Source organism: Bubalus kerabau, chromosome 13 (genome assembly GCF_029407905.1).
Source record: "Bubalus kerabau isolate K-KA32 ecotype Philippines breed swamp buffalo chromosome 13, PCC_UOA_SB_1v2, whole genome shotgun sequence".
Taxonomy (NCBI): Eukaryota; Metazoa; Chordata; class Mammalia; order Artiodactyla; family Bovidae; genus Bubalus; species Bubalus kerabau.
Window position 1 is genome coordinate 19,367,842 of NC_073636.1, and position 20,446 is coordinate 19,388,287.

Below are 20,446 nucleotides of genomic sequence, written 5' to 3' on the forward strand. Positions count from 1 at the left end.
ATGAGGCCATTTTGTGTGTAAGTTGGAAGCTTACATCAGCTGCAAGGGTAGGTTATTACTGTGCCTCCTGCATGCTAATACATGGGATGTGGGCTGCATCCATCCATCCATCCATCCAATCACTCATTCATCCATCTACCCATCCATCCATCCATCCATCCATCTACCTGTCTGTCCATCAATCCACCTGTCCATCCATCCATCCATCCATCTATCCATTCATCCACCTGTCCGTCCATCTGTCTAGCCTTCCATCCATCTTTTGTTGAATATTAAGCATATATTATCTTCATTCTTTGGTATCTAGTGTTTTAGAAGATGCAAAGTAAATATTTAAAATTCTTTCATTTAGTCATTCATTCAACAAATATTCACTGAACATAACATTCCTGGTGCCACGGTAGGTGCCAAAGATGCAAAAATGAAAGCTGGAGCCCAACTCTCAGTACCACACAAGACGATCAGTCCTTACAAAATACCCTAAAGAGTGTTATCATAGAGGGATGGAAGAGGGGCATGGTGTGGGCCTAAACAGTGTGGGGGGGAAATGGGGAAGGGGTGGTGGCCAAGAAACCTTCCCAGAGAAGGTGCTCAATGCTCAAAGGATAAGGAAGAGGCAGAAGACTAAAAGACGGGTGTTTTAAAAACAGCTTTAATGGGGCCTAATTACCATACAATAAACTACACACGTTAAAAGGATGTAATTGATAAACTCTGTTCTGTGTTTACACCTGCAAAATCACCATCACAGTAAAGATAAGGAATATACTCATTAGCCCCAAATTTTCTCATGCCCTTCTGTAACCTCTTCCTGCTGTCCACTTCATCCATAGGAAACCACTGATGCCGTCAATGCAGATTAGTACGAATTTCCTAGACTTTTAAATAAGTGAAATTATGTAGTAATTTGGCAGTGTTTGTACCATTTTACACCCCCACCAACAGTGTGGGGGAGTGTAGTTCTTTTGCATCCTCATAAAAGACATATATGGGCTTCCTTGGTGGCTCAGTGGTAAAGAATCTGCCTGCCAATGCCAGAGATGCAAGAGGTGCAGGTTTGATCCCTGGGTCGGGAAGATCCCCTGGAGAAGGAAATGGCAACCCACTCCAGTATCCATGCCTGATGAATTCCATAGACACAGGGGCCTGGTGGGCTACAGTCAGGGCGTTGCAAACAGTCAGACATGACTGAGCACAAATGCACGCAAAAAGTGTGCTGTCTGTCACTGAGTGCAAAGGGTTTTGAGGCTTCCAGGCCTGAGTGCTGGGGCTGTCAGTCACAGACGGCCCCGTCCATCCTCGTCCGCTGCCCATCAGGGCATTACCTGACTTTCCTCTCGGCTCAGTCTAGAATAAGAGCAGCCTCAGTGGCTGTGCTGGATGCCTGGCAGAGGGTACTGGCGGTGATGCAGTCACACAACGTGAAGTCCAGGCTGGCGCTTTTGTTAAACAGCCCTTCTTAGCAAAGCTGGTGAACTCCAGACACTGGTCCATTGTCATTTTTTCCTCATGAGAGGTTTCAATGCTATCTACCTCTCCGGACCCAAATCCTTCCCAAATGGATGCAAGGAGGATTAGGGAAAACAGCTCCATGACTTCCCAAAGCATCATTCCTGGGGCGGGCGCTGCTCAGCCACCCACCTTGCTTTGTCCTGAAGCTGCTGCATAATCTTGCTCCAGGCCCCACAGGGTGGACAGGCACATAAAGGACTCCTGCTAGGTCCCTTTGACCAGACTTAACTTCAGAAACCCTTTTAAGCTAATTTTTCCTGACATTTCCAACATGCCTTTGAAAATGCAGTGACTGAGAGAACAAACATGTGCTCCATAACATGCTCCCGAGTAGGGGGCGTTACTACATCTAATCTCCACCTTCTGCCTTGGACCTGAATCTTCCGGGCAGCAAACAGCTAAGAAGATTAAGAAGCAAACGCTGGAAGGCCGGATGTGTATGTGTCCAGAAAATGAGGCGGTCTGATCTGCCAAATGCGTGGGCATGAGTTTTCCGAGCCCAGAGCCGGGAGCAGTATTCTTTCTCTTTTCACAACTGCCTGAGGCAGTGTGCATCTCTGTCTTTGGCCTCCTCTCCACAGTCCCCTGGCTTCCTTCTTCCTGGGAACTTGGACTCAATGTGTTTCTGTGCTTGTAACCCCAGGGTCTCCGGGGATTAGGTTTATGGAATTATGCTAACAGAGGAAATCAGAAAATTGAAAGTCAATGTTTGCAATCACATGTTCCCTTGGTGACGTAGCCTTTGGAAATTGTATGTAGGTCCTGCAGCTGAGATGCAGAAGATGTTGGTAAAAGTGACTCCAACCATCCCCTGCCTGGAAGCGAGCCTGGGACACGAGAGAAGGGAGATCTGTGATCCTGGCTCAAGAGCAGACAGTCAGGGGTGGCACAGGGAAGCCAAGTGACCAAATAGGCTGATATTGCCTGCAGCAGCTGTGTGTTTCTAAATTTTGTGGATTTTGGGGGGTCAAATGGCACCAAATCTGCCTATTTAAGGGATCCTCACCCTCCTCGATAATGTACTGGTATTTTTTCATGTCTAGGTGCAGTGAGGAGAAGGCATTGGTGAAAATCATGGTGACGAAACATTAGCTGTGCTGAAAACGTTAGCACTGGAAAAGACGTTGGTGACCCTCATCAAAATTCCTCATCAACTGAAGCCCAGGGAGAGGCTCAGTGATTCTCTCAAGCTGGTTGACTGTCAAACGACGTGTATAAGATGTGGCCACAACGCACTCTGAGGTAAGAGCAAATCCACCATCAAAAAAAATCACAACACACTGAGGGCTTCCCAACAGAATACACAGCCCTAAAGTGGAGCCCTGAAGATTCAACAGCGTCTTCATAAAAGTATGATGTGCTGAGCTGACTTTGAAAGGCAGCCGCTGTGTTGTCCACCACTTCTGCACCTTTCAGCGTCTGCTTCTTCGGCACTTGGCTTGCTGTGACCCCAGCTCCACCTTCCAACTCCTTTTATCTCATCCATAAACATGTGGAGCTCCGGCTGTTCTGGAAATGTTCTCTTTGCATCTTTTCAGGTACTGTGCTTGCTGTTGGCTTGATTTGGTTTCACAGTTCAGATTTCTGATAAGCATGTTCCATATTTTTTGAGGAGGATGTCATTGACCAACAGAAACACTGGCTTACCTATGGATCACTGTCAGTGATCCAATATGACCTGATTGTGAAGAGGGGCTGTGTTGTCTTCAGTGAGGTTGTTGAAGGTGCTGTGGAGGCTTCCCAGGTGGTACTGGTGGTAAAGAACCCACCAGCCAATGCAGGAGACGTAAGAGACATGGGTTAGATCCCTGGGTCAGGAAGATCTCCTGGAGGAGAGCATAACAACCCACTCCAGTATTCTTGCCTGGAAAATTGCATGGAAAAAGGAGCCTGGTGGGCTATGTAGGGTCCATAGTGTCACAAGAGTTGGACTTGACCGAAGTGACTTAGCGTGCATGCACAAGGTGCTGTGGATGGGCCAGGCTTTGGAACAGTAATTCCAGCCCCATCCTGTGTGGGGATGGCAGGACAGTACAGCCAATGTCTTCTCCAGATTTACAAATGCCCAACGTGTTTGCGAAGAAATGATCTAGTCACTTCTGGGCAGGGGGACCAATCAGAGATTGGATGTATCCATTGCTGGCTGGTAAAATCTAATGTTTTAATTTGTTGGCTAGCTTCTTTTTGGTTCCTAAACATTGCTCAAATTTTCACTCGATTCTTCCTTTTTTCTCAGAAACAGTCTTTGCGGTCTTTGGCCACGCCCAGAATCCTCGTCTGTTCTGTCTCTCCTCCCAGACAGACACTCCAGAGTTCATGTCAGGAGAAGGATGGCTCCCAGCTCCCCAGGGGAGGGATTCAAGCCGTGGGAAGAGCCGAGCTCCAAGGACATCGTGTTACACCCGCTAAAATGGTGTCAGGAGGCTCGGGAGGGAGGCGGCTCCAGGAACAAAGTACGACGAGGTCTGGGACTGTGTGGGAACAATCTGGGCCTCACAGCTGCTCTGTGACAGCCCGTGTCCTCAGGTCCTTCCGGGCGGAGCCTCCTGAGCCACCCACAGCACCTCTGCCACCCTTTTCCAGCACTTGGGCTGCTGTTCCACCTGGCCTCCAGCCCCTGAGGGGTGCCAGCAACACCATGGATGGGGAGGAGAGCCCCATTTGGGGTAGTCACCTTGGATACCTCTTTGCATCCAGGGCGGTGGACCCTGTGTTTGGGGAGAAGTCCCGATTCAGAATTTGGAATTGGGGTTTTGTGCTAATTGGATGCTTTTCTTCTGGCTTCAAAATAATATTGTTTTGGTTGCTAAGAAACGCTCTTAATTGAACATGGGGCTGAATGGTTCAGTACAATGACGCGCCGTGCAGAAGTCGGGAGAACAGCACAGTGCTCAGGTGACAGCGGGCCATTTCTTGGGACAGGCACATCATACCACACAAGTGTTTTCCCAGGTTTTCCTCACCAGGTGCCAAGGTGCTCATTTGTGATTGCAAACACAGGAGTCCCTGCCTAGTTCTGAGGCATGGTCCATCACTGAGCAATCTGTGGCTAGAACCCAACTCAGCTTGGTTTTATAGGCTGACGATATCTTGCAGGCTTGAAGGAAATGGTAACCCACTCCAGTATTCTGGCCTGGGAAATCCCATGGATGGAGGAGCCTGGTGGGCTGCAGTCTGTGGGATTGCAAAGAGCTGGACATGATTTAATGACCAAACAATGAACAACATCTTGCAGGCTATTGGTCTGAGTGAACCACTCTCCTAATGACCAGATCATTCTAATGGTGTACTCATTTGATGCAGGGCAATGAAATACCGTTACTTGCATCAGACTGGCTGGCTCTTGTGGACCTGATCTCATAATCCTTGCTTCACGGAGGTCTCGATTTCTTCCGTAGTGAAGAACAGGAACCTGAGAGAAGATCCCTTTGGCAAAAGGTCTTTAGTGTCACTGAAAAAAACAAAGATCAAAGTTTAATATTCCTAATAGTAATTGCTTTCTGTTTTGTTTTTCACAGCTGAGAGACTGCGTTTGGCTGAATCTCTAGGGGGAGATGAGAGAAGCAGGCGAATAACCCTAGCTCTGAAAGCCCTGATAAAATTAATGTGTTCTTTGACTTTAGAGCCAGAAGACGGTCATACACTGTTTTCCAGGCACTTTCCTAGCACACAGATACCGTAGGCCACAAGGTGGGTTCATGTCTGTTTGCTGAGAAGCCAGATACGAGCACTGGTGGGTTGAGGGTGCTGATGAGTACGAGGACTTGAGTAGATGCTCTGCTTCTCACTGTGATGGGCTGAGAGTTGTTTTAGTGTTTAAAACGTGGCCTAAATAACATCAAAGTAGTTCAAAAGTTGGTTTTTAAACATCTCTTAGTGGATAGAATTAGAGGGCTATTTTTTTTTTAAGTCATCGCCCCTCCCCGTTCCCCTACTAACAGGTGGTACTGCATCTGTGGCAGCCAGGGGTCTTTAAGTGAAGGCAACGGCAATGCTGCTGACCTTCATTTGAACAGGAGTTTAGTAAAATGATATCGAGTGGCAAATATATCTTAAAAAACCATTTGAACAGCCAGGGATCCAGAAGAGGGTGCCTAAAGGACCCTGAAATCAGAACACAGTGGCTTCTACCATTTCCTGTATTTTTATTACTTTGAGATTCAAATGTCAGGAGAAAGTAATTTGTTCAATTGGTCTACGGGACAGCTCCAGAATTCCAGTGTAGGAGGGATTCCAACTCTTGACGAGGAAGTGGAAGTTACCCTGGGTCTTAGAAGAGAGAGAGGAAAAGGTGTCAGGAGAAAAGAGTGGTGTGAACAAATCCATGGGGGCAGGAACCAGCAAAGTGAACATGGGAGCCAGAGATGGGTGCCTGTTGTAACGCAGGTGTGCAAGGGAGGCGCCAGGGAGGGACAGACCAGTGTGTAAGGGGCCGGGAGAGCCCTGGCATTGTGGTGCAGTGGAAACAGAGGGAAGGAGGAAGGATTCTAAATAGGGAAATGACCTGAGGGAAGCAACGTTATTAGAAGTCAGGGAGTAGGTCTTAAAAAACCCAGTTCCTAAGTCTGAGCCTGGGGAACGAGATGGTAGAGTGGGACCTGGTGAGGCATCCACTATGTCATGATGGTGCCACTGTGGGCCCTGGTACAGAGACCTCATAAAGGGTGGCATTTAGGGGTGGGTGTTAGGAGAAGGAGTTTGACCATCACCATGAAATTGGCCCCCCTGACAAAGGCTGAGGCTCCCATTACTGAGAGTATTTGAGTCAACCTGGACATCCAGCCCCTTGTCCTGGGGATGACCTTGGGAGGAAGGATGAATTTGACTTCAAAGGTCAATGTAACTTCTGTGAATCTATAAGTCAATGAAATAAGAAGCCATCCAGATTGTTAAAGAATATAAGACAACACTATCTGCATGTATTTGCATATAATGAAGATACCCATGCGATAAACTATGCATTTTAGAAGAATATTTATTTTGTAAGATTACATACACATTAAACACAATTGAATCACATTTAGTGGGGAGCAGAAGTGGTGATGAGGGCAAGAGGAGAAGGGGACGACAGAGGACGAGATGGTTGGATGGCATCACCAACTCAATGGACATGAGTCTGAGCAAACTCCAGGAGATAGTGAAGGACAGGGAAGCCTGGTGTGCTGCAGTCCATAGGGTCACAAAGAGTTGGACACAATTTAATGACTGAACTACAAAGAAGTGGTATGTGAAGACAAAGGGGATTAATTAATTAATTAGTTGAGATGGGGAAAGATAAAGATGAGATCCGAATACATATTTTGGGTGCTCATATAAAAGACATAAAATAGTGGAATGCCAGTTTCTGATTTAGTTGGTAGGATAAACTCCTCAATAGTCAGAAATTGGAATCTTATTGTTAATTGTTAATTTTGAAGAATACTAGACTTGGATTGTAAATGTTTCTTTTAGGCTGTGACATTATTATCATTAAACCAATCAAAAGAGAAACACTTCTGATACTGCCAGGTCCCAACCGGCACTCTACTTGAGAACTCCGTAACTTAAATCACCCAGCCACAGTTTGTTTTAGCTTGTTATTTGTGATAATATGAGAGAGAAAATATAGTTGATTTTAAAATTTGTTTTAGTCGATTTTTCTGGGGCAATTTTCTCAAGTGGTTTTTCACAATTACCTATATCATCAGGGAGAGGTGATAATCCTTAAAAGACTGTGCAGCATACAATGTATGTGATTTTGTAAAGAGGAGGAAAAGTCTCTCTCTCTGTCTGCAGTGAGATTCACTCTTTCCTGCCACATATCAAAAGCTGGGTTGCAAAACTGCTTTAATGAGCCACCACAGAGAACTCAGCTTCACTTAATTTAAAAAGAAATGTGAAATTGCTCCCATGTAAAACTTGACATTCAGATTCCTTACCAATGTGTCCTCAACAAGATCAGTCATTTTCTTGGCTCTGTCTTCTTTCTTGTATCTTAGACAACCCATATGGGATCACTTTCCTTCTGCCTAAAGTGCATGCTTCAAAGCTGTGCTACTGAAAGTGTGGTCCCCAGAAAGACTGCCAGCCTTCAAACCATCAGTTACCACCACAGAGTACAGAAAAGTGAGAATCTAAAACTTGTATAGTGATCTAGCCTTGCTGCATATCCAAGGGAGGACCAATGTGCTTGATTGTTGAGCAGGGAATAAACCAAAGGTCTTCAAAAAAGATCTGCTCAGATGAGAAGGAAGGCAGTCAGTCAGTGTATACTAATGAACAAAGTTCTCAAAGTAAGACCCTAAATGGTAAAGCTAAATCACCAGTGGAATTCTCCATTTCCCAGTAGCATAAGATTTGAGCATCCCTGGATGGGTGTGTGGAAAAACATTGAAAGTATCTTGCTGGGCGTTAGGTGGTTTGTTATTGAGGAACATCTCTCATGAAAGCCTGGACTGGGATATACAGAGGTTATCAGGGATCCTGGACCCCCAGGCTGTGGACCCGGTACTTTTTGCATGGCCTGTTAGGAACCAGGCTGCACAGCAGGAGGTAAGTGGTGGGCAAGCGAGTGAAGCTTCATCTACTGCTCCCCAATGCTCTCTATCACTGGCGTTACCACCTGAACCATCCCCTCCCTGGACTCTTTGTAGAAAAATTGCCTTCCACAAAAGGGGTACCTGGCACCAAAAATATTAAAGATCGCTGGGTTAAGTGGTCCAAGAACCAGTGAACATTCCTCCTCTGCTCTGCTCTCCAGCACCACATCCCTCCTCCAACTTGATGGGAGTCACTTCTGCATAAGGTGGCACCAAGTTCTCACGCTTGGTCATCACCAAGAGCCTTGCTCCTCAAAGTTGTGACCCAGGGACCAGCAGCATCAGCATTTTATGGGGGCTTCTGAGGAATGTGGGTTTCCAGGTCTCACCCCAGACCTCCTGAATCAAAACCTGATTTTTAATAAGATCCCCTGCTAGTTTCACATACCTATTAATGATTGAGAAACGTCCACCTATTAAACAGATACATTGTTTTAACTGAAAATGCCCTTCCTTAACCAAGTTTGGGGAACTGACCCTGTGGGCTGGCCAGGAAAGGAGATGGGGCCTCTCGGTAAACTTTCTGAAATAGAAGGACCTCTCAACCAAACCCAAGGTTCTGGATCATCAGTGTTTATATGGACTCATTTTCATGCTCCAACTTGTGAATTTGGAGTTGCCTGAGGTTTTTGCTTTGATATAATGAGATAAATATATGGTGTTGGATTATCTGACTCTCTCTTCTCTAGACTGTTCCAGAAATAATCATCTGTAAGCCTTAGGGGAGTTGAGATGAAAACTTTTGGTACATGAAATTTTGGTCCAAATGGGATTTTTTTTGCTGGTGTTACTAATTAAGATTCTTGTCAAAACTAGGCCAGCTCCATGCCATCCAGTTGGCAGTATGCTTAGAATCCCTCTGTAAACACGCAGCGGCTTGTACAAATAGGGAGGCTTTTCTTTCCCATCATAAGGAGGGCCTGAAATAAACCCCAGACAACTCGAGGAGTTTGTCTTTGCCATAAAAATAGTGGAATTCATTGAAAGCTATCTCACAGCACCCAGACAGGATACGGGCTGGCTGGTTAATTGTCCCTGGGAACGCACTGGCGGTGGGTCTCGCTCTGATCAGACTGCAGAGGGGAGGTCCCTCTTTTAGCTTTGCCTTCTGGAGTATTGAAAGCTTTGCAGTTAGATGACGCTAGTATCCAGGTAGAGTACGAAGTGCCTGATATCCATTAATGACTCTGTAGTTGCTCTTCATAAAAAAAAAATTTACTCAGCTGATAGCTGGTATCACTGTGCTCATCTTTGAGCTAGAAATCTCGATATTGTCTGGGATTTCCCTGGTGGCTCTGTGGCTAAGACTCCACACTCCCAATGTAGGGGGCCTGGATTTGATCCCTCCTCAAAGAACTAGATCCCACATGCTGCAACTAAGACCTTACGTACCCAAAGAAGTAAATATTAAAAAAAAAAGAAATCACGATTGTCAACTCCTGACTTCTGTATGGTTAGTTGAAAGAAAGGAAGAGTTCCATATTCTTTTCTTCATAGACCGGATGGGGAGGATCATGGGTGGCCAACACAGCCATCAAGCTAAGTAGCTGGATGAAGCTGGGGCTGGAAGAGCCAGAAAGTCACCAGCCACGCCAGCCCAGGGCTTTGAATATTGTATGAGCAAATAAGCAGGTGTGGAGTGAATGACTGAGCAATTGATTTTCCACAGGGACAGAGATTTTATTTGTTGTGTTCATCTCTGTATTCTGAGGCAAGAACAGTGCCTGATAAGCGGCAGACTTTCGATAAATCTTTGTTGAATGTGTGAATGGATTCAACCATTCGCCTCTGGAAGGTAATTCTTGCAACTGAGTCCATTTTTGTATCACTTAATCGTTTGCGTTTCTGCCCATTTCTCACTGCCTTCAGGGTCCCCATACTTATTTCCCCTGCTTCCTTGTTGGGGGTCCTCCAATACCTGAGCTGATCCCAAAACTATGGCTGGGGCTAATGCAAACTGCCTGTTTATCAATGTGGGACATGAAGATAGGGCCTGAAATGCAGTATCTGGTTTACAGACTTCTTAAAGACAACATCTGTGGGTATTTCCCTTTGGAATTTCCCAAGAGATGACGTGAGGTTTGAGTAGATCTTAATGTCAGATCTAAGTACGTCTGACAAAATTGCCATTTCCCTAGCTAGCGGGCCCTGCTCAGGCATTATATAAAGACTTGGTGTGTTTAGGCTTTAGAATGGCTTGGATAGAGAAGCCATGTGAGAGCCAGGCCTTCAGATTCTGTCCCATAACGTTTTCTTTGAAGCTGAGGCAGTGAGAGGGTTGACTTCGAGAGTCAGAGAGGCGGTAGCACCATCCAGCATGGGTAGTGGGGACAAGCCTGTCTCCTCCAGGGGCAGTAGGCTGGCAGGCAGGGAGGACTCAGGCTCCCACCGGGTGCTGCGCTGTGATTTCATCAGAGGGGAAGGGGAGAGCTGCACCCTCAGTCTCCTCCCCAGGTTAGATGTGACGATGTGTCTTGACAGCAAAGTGACTTTGCTCAATTCCAAGGTGCTCTAACAGGAGAAAGTGTTGTTTTTCCAAAGTCCCTTCATATTTTTCTTCTAGGCTCATCCAACTGAGTGAAGGGTACTTTGGAGGCTGGGCTATCTGGCCTCCACCCAGGGTCAGGAAGAGAAAGTACTAATGACATTTCGAGCTGTGTGACCTTGAGCAAGAATTTGAGTCTCTCTGAGCCTCAGGTAGACAGGTTATCACCACTTGTGTGTGCTAGTCACTCAGTTGTGTCTGACTCTTTGCGACCCCATGGACTGTAGCCCCCCAGGCTCCTCTGTCCATGGGGATTCTCCAGGCAAGAATACTGGGTTGCCTTTCCCTTCTCCAGGGGATCTTCCTGATCCGGGGATCGAACCCAGATCTCCTGCACTGAAGGCAGATTCTTTACCATCTGAGCCACCAGAGAAGCCACTTACCACTTAGGGGGTAATTATATTTTCCTTGATAAATGCCTTGCTGGCATACAGTAATGATATTCACTGCCATTTATTGAGTACCTGCTATTATTCTGACCTAAACTTTGAGAATTAATCATATAGATTACAGAAGGAGTTATCAGTCTTGTGTGATAATCTGGGTACCCTATCATTAAGAGGAGAGATAGCAAATGCTTCCTTGCACTAACTCACTTTTCTTTTGAACCTTCACTTGTGTTATATTAATAGGTGCACATAACCACAGGCCAATTCTGTGGTTTCATAACAGTGTCTCCTTTCTAAAGCTCACTCTGCTTGGATTAGCAGCTAAATTCAGATACTTCTCTATATGTGTGTGTGTTTTGAAAATTTTTGAAACATTTCTGTTATGCTTGTTGGCTTAGAATCACTATTCAGGAAGCTGCACTGCCATATTAATTTATGCAAAAATCCTTGCAGAATTTACCTATCTTACAAGATTTTTTAAAAACTTTTTTTTGAAAGAATCTGTTTTCAAGTTACAAATACAGCAATTCATTTTAACAGAAGTGTTTGAGATCAAGTGGCAACCTAATAGTGCACCTTTCTGTACTTCAGTGTATATTTCTTGTAAACAAGAACGTTTTTCTGTCTAAGCACAGTGTAACCCTCAAAATTAGGATATTGAAAAGGGTACATTTTTATAATCCAATCCTCTGACTTTATTCCAGTTTTACCCATTGTCCCAATCCTGTATTGCAAAGGGATCCAGTCCAATAACATGCCCTGTTATTACTACATGAATGTAGTAATCATGCCATTTTAGTCTCTGTCTGGAAATTTTCTCAGTTTCTGCTTGATGATCAGGATGTTGACATTTTAAAAGATTACAGCCTAGTAGCAATGTAGCCAGAGAAGGCAATGGCACCCCACTCCAGTACTCTTGCCTGGAAAATTCCATGGGAGGAGGAGCCTGGTAGGCTGCAGTTCATGGGGTCGCTAAGAGTAGAACACGACTGAGCAACTTCACTTTCACTTTTCACTTACATGCATTGGAGAAAGAAATGGCAACCCACTCCAGTGTTCTTGCCTGGAGAATCCCAAGGACGGGGGAGCCTGGTGGGCTGCCGTCTGTGGGGTCGCACAGAGTCAGACACGACTGAAGCGACTTAGCAGCAGCAGCAGCAGCAATGTAGAGCATCACTCAGTCTAGGTTGGGCTGTGAGTCCAGTCCCCAGTGAAGCCAACTCTGCATAGATACCCCCTCACCCAGCTAGGGTTCCTATCCTTAGTCGCTGACCCATCTATGCAGGTATCCTCCTTATCCTCTGTGGCATCTTCAGCCCACTCTGGGCCACTGTGGCCCCCTCCGTCCAGCCCTTGCTCTGCCTCACCTAACAGCTCTAGGACTGGGCAGTTCAGAAAATGGTCAGAATAGAAAGAACCACACCGGGTTTTTTGGATTTGGAATATAAGTCTTTCCTTACTTTGAAAGACTGTCCTAGTTAGATTGAATCACCCTGAAACTTGAGCTGGTGTGAGACCCCTCCCTGGGCTGGGACAGAAGCCCCGCAGCTAAGGTAGGATGTTCTCATCTAGTACTTGCAGGTGATCCCCTCTCCGTGTTCTCTGATAAGATCACGGGGAGCAAAGGTCTCCGTTCCCAGCCTCACATGTTCACCAGCTGCATTTCTACTCCTCTTGTTACTGTTCTCAGTTCTTGGCTTATGCTTCCCAAATCCAGCAAACGAACACAATGTTCATGACCACTGATGCCTTCCACTGATGCACCGGGAAAAGTTTACAAGATTATGGTCTTAGGTGAGAAAATGAAAAAAAAAAAACAACATACAGAGCAAAACAGAAGTCCTTTGCAATCCAAGTGTTACCCCAAAGACTAGGAATTCACTCAACCTCACTTTCCTCTCTGGTGCTTTTGGGGTCTTGCTACAACCATTCCACCGGGAGGGGACTTCTAGCACCTATTACCATTCAGATCTTCATCCCTTGGGGATGGATTTCACCCAGGCTAGCCCCACGTCACACACGACTAGAGCGAGGGCGGCTTACGAGGGCCGCCACTGTCCCAGGTCACACCTGCGTTTTGCTGTTTGCCAGCTTCTTGTTTCACGGCAGCGCCACTCATCCATTTCAGGACAGGCTTCCACTTAAAAGGACGGCCTTGGCTACTCGTGTTCGGAAGCGTGAAATCAAAGTAGGTGTTTTGGGAAAAGCTTCCTGAAATAATAGGAACTTTTGACTGCCGTTTTCACGTAATTCCTTTCAAAAGCATTCCTGATGTATGGCTAAGTGTTGATGTAGGCAATGGCACTTGAAGTGGGAGGGATGGTATTTAAAAAAAAAATCCTCTTAGCTGTTGACATTAGCTTCCTGGAATTATTTTTCTTCTTTTAAACAAATCTTAATGGAACAAATGACATGACAAAATACTCTGAAAGCATCTGCAACACGAGCTCCACCTACACACGCCTCCAGATGATCATCTCGACAAGTCTGAATGCCTGATTTCAGTGGGTGTCGGCGGGGCTGACTCACGGCTCCACACTCCCAGCTGCCAGGGTCTCCAAGCTCATCCCCTCCGTACCGGCCTCTCTTTCTTTGATGTAATCGGGCCACGCAGAGCAAGTGCCCTCTCAACTGTTCTGAACCCCTGCGCCTTCTTTCAAATGAGTTTGGCTTTTGAATGATGCCTGGAGGGAAGACTTTCCTAGCACTAGATTTACATTATTTTCCTGCTGTGCTTTAGATATCATTTTTAAAATTCCATTCACACGATCAGAGGAAATATTTTCGAGAAAATGAAGGGGTTGAAAATCCATCTCTTTTGCGCACCTGTAATTCCCACTCTGCCCCACTGTCAATGAATCAAAGAATCAGGCCAGTGGGTGCTGGCGAGGACAACCTTCTCTAGAGGTGTCAAAGATGATTTTTTAAAAACACAGTAGGAAGGGGATGTGGCTCCTTTAAATTGCCTTATTTTTCTACGTGGGCAGGAAAGTTGCTTCTTGGAGTGGAGTGGAATGTTGAGAGTGGTGTGGTCTTGGGAGAAAGACTGCTCTGAAAGCCATTGCTCATCAGAGAGAGAAATCTGGGGGACAAGAAGGCATGGTGAGATGAAGCAGGTGACGGTAGCTCAGAGTTCATGTGGAAAAGAGGAGCAGATGTACCCAAATCCTTCCTCAAGCTGGGGAAACAGAAGACATTGAGAACATTGGGACTCAACGCTCCCTTAGAGAAGCTGGGACCTTCATGTCATAATTTCCACAAAGCTAACCTGATAGGATCTATAGATAGCCAAGTGTTTAAATTAAATCCAGCTCAGTCAAGTGTATCTAGAAATTCCCTCCAAGAGATGCTGAGAGAAGTGATTGATAAGGTCTGATGGAGATTAACAGAGCTGATTTTCAGACTGGTGTGGAGAGCAGACCCCGACAGTTGTGAAGTTGGAAAGCTCATGATCAAGTGTTTGTTCTGTGTGTGAACCAGCTCTCCACAGATGGACAGGGTCAGTCAGTGGGCACAGGTGCCCGAGTGAGCTGGTCCAGCAGGAAGGACTTGCCCTGGGCCATGGCACATGCCCCACATTGCCAGACTTATAGACTGGAAAATCCGGGGATATTTTCTTGTCCCTATGGTCTGAATATTTGATGTACTTACTACCTGGAGACTTATCCATGAGGGAAAGATCATGTAATGGGAAGACTGGAAAATCAACTTCATATGTTTTGTTCTATTGCTCAAGAATAAACACAGGAACCCACCAAACAGCTGATGGTCATCTACCATCACTAATTTGGGTTCTGAAATATTTCTTCCATGGGCCAGCTCTCAAAACTCTACCTTTCTGTCATTAGACAATACTTTCAGTGTTAAGATATCGAAAGTACTACCTAGGTCATGGAACCAAATCTTGATACTTCACTGATCCTGTAAAGTCAGCCAAAAGTAAAAGTGTCAGTTGCTCAGTCATGTGCGACGTTTTGGGACCCCATGGACTGTATGTAGCCTGCCAGGTTCCTGTGTCTGTGGGATTTCCCAGGCAAGAATACTGGAGTGGGTGGCCAGTCCCTTCTCCAGATCCGGGGATGGAACCTGGGTCTCTTGCATTGCAGGCAGACTCTTTACTGTCTGAGCCACAAGGGAAGCCCAAAGCCAGTCAAGGTGGGCCCCAGAACAACAGTACAAGAGACGGTTTTTGGTCTGGGGGAAGGAAGGGAAGGCATATAACTGGGGCACAGGAAACCAGCCTCCAAGACAGATGTTACAAAATATCGTCATCTCTGGAACAGTTGGCTTCCTGCTGGCCTGCCGTGGGCTGGGCAGCTCCCTAGGTCACCCTGTGGCACAGACTGAAGAAAGCTCTGTGAAGTTGACCTGCCCCCCCTCCCCTGCCTCCTGCTCCACCCGTCTCCCTGAGTGTTTCTTGGCTTGGGGTACACACTATGCATTAGTGATGGGTAGATTTTGCCATGAGAGTGCTTTAGAAATATACATGAACTCGAGGCATTGAATCCTGAGCAGGAAATGAAAACTGAGGTGAGGGATGAAAGCTCTTTTGGAAGGAGAGAGCGTTCCCGCAGCCGTGTTAGACCTGCCAAGCCCAGTGTTGTTCTCCGAGCGGATGACAGGACCGATCACATGTGACTCTGCTCAGACCCGACGCCCCCACAGGAAAATCTGCTATGGCTCCAAGTGTTAGAGTTTGGTAACATTTTGCCCTTGGGGTTTGCATGAAGAGGAAAATCACATAAAATCTTTTTTAGCCTTGGCTTCTGTGATTCTATGGAGTCTAGGCAGCAGTGCTGAGAATCCAGGGAAAGAAAGAAGAGCTGAGGCAGCAAAGCCTGGGGTGGGGGGCGAGGGGAGGGCAGGACGAGGCACAATAGAATTTATTGGGGACTCTGCTCAGCTGTTCACTTTTGTCTCTGAGATCTGAAGTAAGGAACTTTCTCAATGCGCTGATGACTTGGATCTGAGAGAGAGAGCGTTATTGGTGGTATTTCAAGAACAGCTTTGAACAAGAAGGGAGGGGGTATGGATGTACCATTGTCTGAGCGTTTTCAACCTTGTCTTGTTAATAACGCTTTGGCGTTTTCCCGCCCCGTTAGGAACAGTGGAATAATAGGGCAACATTTCATTTGAATTGTCCTCTCTATTTTTCGTAATCATAGGATGGGAAAATCTCAAAGGCTGAGAACTGCAGCTCTGGGATGGTCTGCATGCTTGAGACCGGGGCAGCAATGCCCAGTGGGTATCCCAGCTCCATCTGTGACACTGTTGTATGGATGAGACATACACTGAATTTGTGGCAGATGGCCAGACTGCTCTCAGGGTTCAGAGGGAGTATATGGATATTTACATATACACAAACATGCCTGGAGCAGCTGTCTGTCCCTGTGTCTCTGAAACCAGAGACAGGGTCCCCAGGTCAGCAGCCCCGGGCCATTGTCACTGCCCCCCTGCAGTTCCTTCTGACAGCACATTCAAGGTACAAGTCCCACAAGGACCGTCCCCTGAGGGTCCGGGGAGCTGTCCTTCACTCAGTGATCACATAATATGGTGCAGTTGGAGAGACAGATAGGAGATAAGGCGAGTTAGTGAGCAAGGATAGTTATTGATCTCGGTGAATTTGAGACTCCAAAGAATGTAACCAGTTGCTCTGTCCAGCACCTTGATTTAAACCTAAGAAGATCAGTCAAAATGACCCGGTGTCCCTTCCATTCTTCTGCTTTCTTCCACACCAGTGTAGTTTGATGTTAAATTATCTGATTAAAAAATAATAGGTGACAGGAAACCATGGAGAAAAGGGACTTTTATCTAGGATTGAATATAAATGAGGCAAATTGACAAGGCTTGTACTCATGAATTTAATATAATCTACATGTAACCTGCTACAGGAAAGACTTTTAAGATGTTTAACAAGTACTTGCTCATCAATGTCCTCATCAAAAATCATTCTGTGGTCTGGGTGGCTCCCCTCTCTGGGAGGAACCTGCATGTTACACAGCCACAGACTCAGCTAGGAATTCACCACTTGGAAGAGATGGCATGGATACTGGTGTGCATGTCAATATCAGCATACACTGAAATCCATGTTGAACAGTGAACAAAACAGTGTGGAAATGGCAGGAGTTTTCTGGCCAGCTGGTACTAATGTGATAAACACGCTTCTCTTTCTCCAAGTTGCCCAGCACAGCTGCTTCTCTGCTGAGAGTGAGGTAGTTGTTACCTTGAGGAGGGGTGCTGCGCGGTCTGGTGGGCGCTTCTCTGTTGGGAAGGGGTGGGGGGAAGAGGGGGCTCCCCAGCTTGGATTGTAGATTATGCTCAATGGTTGATCCCCTAGTGATTGTTGTTGTTGCTTAGTCACTAAGTCGTGTCTGACTCTTTGCAACCCCATGACTACTGTAGGCCACCAGGCTCCTCTGTCCATGGCATTTCCCAGGCAACCATACTGGAGTGGGTTGCCATTTCCTTCTCCAGGGCATCTTCCTGACCCAGGGATTGAACCCACCTCTCCTGCATTGGGAGGTGAGTTCTTTATCATTGAGCCACCAGGGAAGCCCCACAACCCATACTGATTAGGCTCCAATGTTATGGTCACTTTAGTTCCTGTTCACGTCCCCAGGTTATGTGTTCCAGAACACTGCGCTGGACTAGCCTTGTGGATCTGGAGGGGCCTGGACTAGTCCATCCTATGACCTTCACCCTTGGCTGACTGAGCTCAGGTCATCAGCACAGACCCCCTTCCCTCATGAACTTCCTATTCAGGCTCCTTGGCTTTTCTGCCACAGTCCACAGCCAGAGTCCCTAGCCATATTGGCTGGCCTTACCGATTTTCAGAATCCAGGAGCCGTTCTGGCCATTGGCCACGCCCTCTCTGCAGAACCCTCCACCAAGGGTTCCGGGGAGGCGGGGGTGAGGGTGGGGATGCATTCCTCCAGCCTTGAGTGTCTCTCTAGGTCTCCCTTATGCTTGTGGCACTTGCCGGTTCTGCAATTCTTTAACTAAGAAAAGCAACCCAAGTGACTCCTCTCGCGAGAGTGAAGATTAGCTCCAAAGGGACTAGTCGGCTTCTCTTTCTCGGGCGCAAGCAGTGCTGGGCCTTGGTTTAAACACTCTGCCCTTCTCCGTACCTTGTACTGACCCTAAAGGAGCAAGCAGAGCCTCCTGGCTGAGGAACGGCGTTTGCATTTGGAGTGAGTGGATGTAAGCGTGTCCACTGAGCGCCACCCATGGCGGGCTTCCGGCCCTTATGTGAGCAGGTCCCAGCTGTTCCCGCCCCTCTGCCATCTGTCACAGCCCTTCCCATCTCCAGGGCCCGTGTAAATCACGGCCCTCTTTGGGGAACCTCGCTGAAGCCTTCCATCTGCCTCTGAACTGGCTGTGGTGCCTCGCTCCGCATCCAGCCCCGCTCCTTAGCTCTCCACTTGCTCGACACCATGAGTATCTTTCTGTTCTCATCCAGAAGCCCTGGAATAGAACTTCCTTGAAGAAGTTCTCAACCACGTGTATCTCTCCAGTGTGTGGTATAAGCCAGTATTTGATCTAGTGGTTCTCAGACTTAAAGCTTTTTGTTTTTTCCTCTCTTTGGGGTAATGAGAAAAATTCTTTCTTCTCCTCTGCCTAATCTGAGACATAACTCAGCTATCAAATTAATTTCAGCTAATTTATTTTCTTTTTAAAATTGAAGTATGGTTGTTTTACAGTATTATACTAGTTTCAGGTGTAAACATAATTCAATATTTTTATATACAATACTATAAAGTAGTATTATAAAATAATGGCTATATTTCCCTGTGCTGTGCAGTGTATGCTTGTAGCTTATTTATTTTACTCACAGTTATTTGTGTCTCTTAATCCCCTACCCCTATCTTGCCCTCTGCCCTTCCCTCTCCCCACTGGTAACCTCTAGTTTGTTTTCTATACCTGTGAGTTTGTTTCTGCTTTGTTATAATTGTTCATTTTTTTTTTCCTATTCCACATATAAGGGTTAAAATACAGTAATTGTCTTTCTCTATCTGACTTCTTTCAGTAAGTATAATCATAATACCCTATAAGTCCATCCATGTTTTTTCAAATGGCAGAATTTCATTCTTTTTTGTGCCTGAGTAATATTTCATTGTGTGTGTGTGTGTGTATGCACATAGATACACATACCACATTTTTCTTACTTATTCATCTGTTGATGGATATTTAGTTTGCTTCCATATCTTGGCTATTGTAAATAATGCTGCTTTGAACATATATTTTCAAATTAGTGTTTTTGTTTTACTTAGATATTTAGCAAGGAGTGGAATTGCCAGATCAGAGTGCTGAAGGATTGGTGGTTTCAAATTATGGTGCTGAAGAAGGCTCTTGAGAGTCCCTTGGACAGCAAGGAGATCAAACCAGTCAATCCAAAAGGAAATCAGCCCTGAATATTCATTGGAAGGACTGATGTTGAAGCTGAAACTCCAATACTCTGGCCACCTGATGTGAAGAGCCAGCTCATTGGAAAAGACCCTGATGCTGAAAAAGATTGAGGGCAGGAGGAGAAGGGGATGATGGAGAATGAAATGGTTGGATGGCATCACGGACTCGATGGACATGAGTTTGACCAGACTCAGGGAGATAGTGAAGGACAGGGAAGCCTGGAGTGCCTGTGGAGTCTGTGGAGTCACAAAGAGTTGGACATGACTTAGCAACTGAAGGACAACAACCACAATGATAGTTCTCTTTAATTTTTTGAAGAACTTCCATACTGTTTTCTATACTGGCTGTACCCATTTGCATTCCCACTAACAGTGTGCAAGGGGTCCCTTTTCTCTGCATCCTCCCTCAGGTTTGTTATTTGTAGATGTTTTGATGATAGTCTTTTTGACAGGTGTGAGATAATATCTCCTTGTAGTTTGATTTGCATTTCTCTGATGATTAGTGATGTTGAACATCTTTTCAAGTGCCTGTTAGCCATCTGTATATTTTCTTTGGAAAAACACCTATTCCGGTCTTCAGCCCATTTTTCAATTGGGTTTTTTGAAATTAAGTTGTATGAGCATTTATATATTTTATATATTAACCCCTTATTTGTCATTTCATTTGCAAATATTTCTTGTTCAGTAGATTTTCCTTTCATTTTGTTGATGGTTCCAGACTTTCTGTTCCTTAAGAAACTCTTAGGAGGACTTCCCTGGTGTTCCAGTGGCTAAGACTCCACTCTTCCAACCCCGGGGGCCTGAGTGAAACCCCAGGTCAGGGAATTAGATCCCACATGCTACAACTAAGAGTTTGCATGCCAGAACTAAATGCCAGAATCCAGCATGTTGCAACAGAAACAAAAACCAAAAAAACAAAAGTCATGTCTATTAGGTCAGTGATGCCATCCAACCATCTCATCCTCTGTCCGTCTCCTCCTGCCCTCAGTCTTTCCCAGCACCAGGGTCTTTTCAAAT

At 45.9% G+C, this 20,446-nt stretch overlaps 1 long non-coding RNA gene across 2 annotated transcripts; it reads left to right on the forward strand.

Moving 5' to 3' along the window:
• Positions 1-2,312: 2,312 nt before the first annotated feature.
• On the forward strand, positions 2,313-19,878 carry LOC129626214 (uncharacterized). Of its 2 annotated transcripts, none has more exons than XR_008701831.1 (4): positions 2,313-2,447; positions 2,556-3,658; positions 3,749-5,202; positions 19,295-19,878. It is a non-coding gene; the product is annotated as an uncharacterized LOC129626214 (long non-coding RNA). The 2 variants fall into 2 exon arrangements; XR_008701832.1 differs by having other exon boundaries at positions 2,556-3,050.
• Positions 19,879-20,446: the final 568 nt, after the last annotated feature.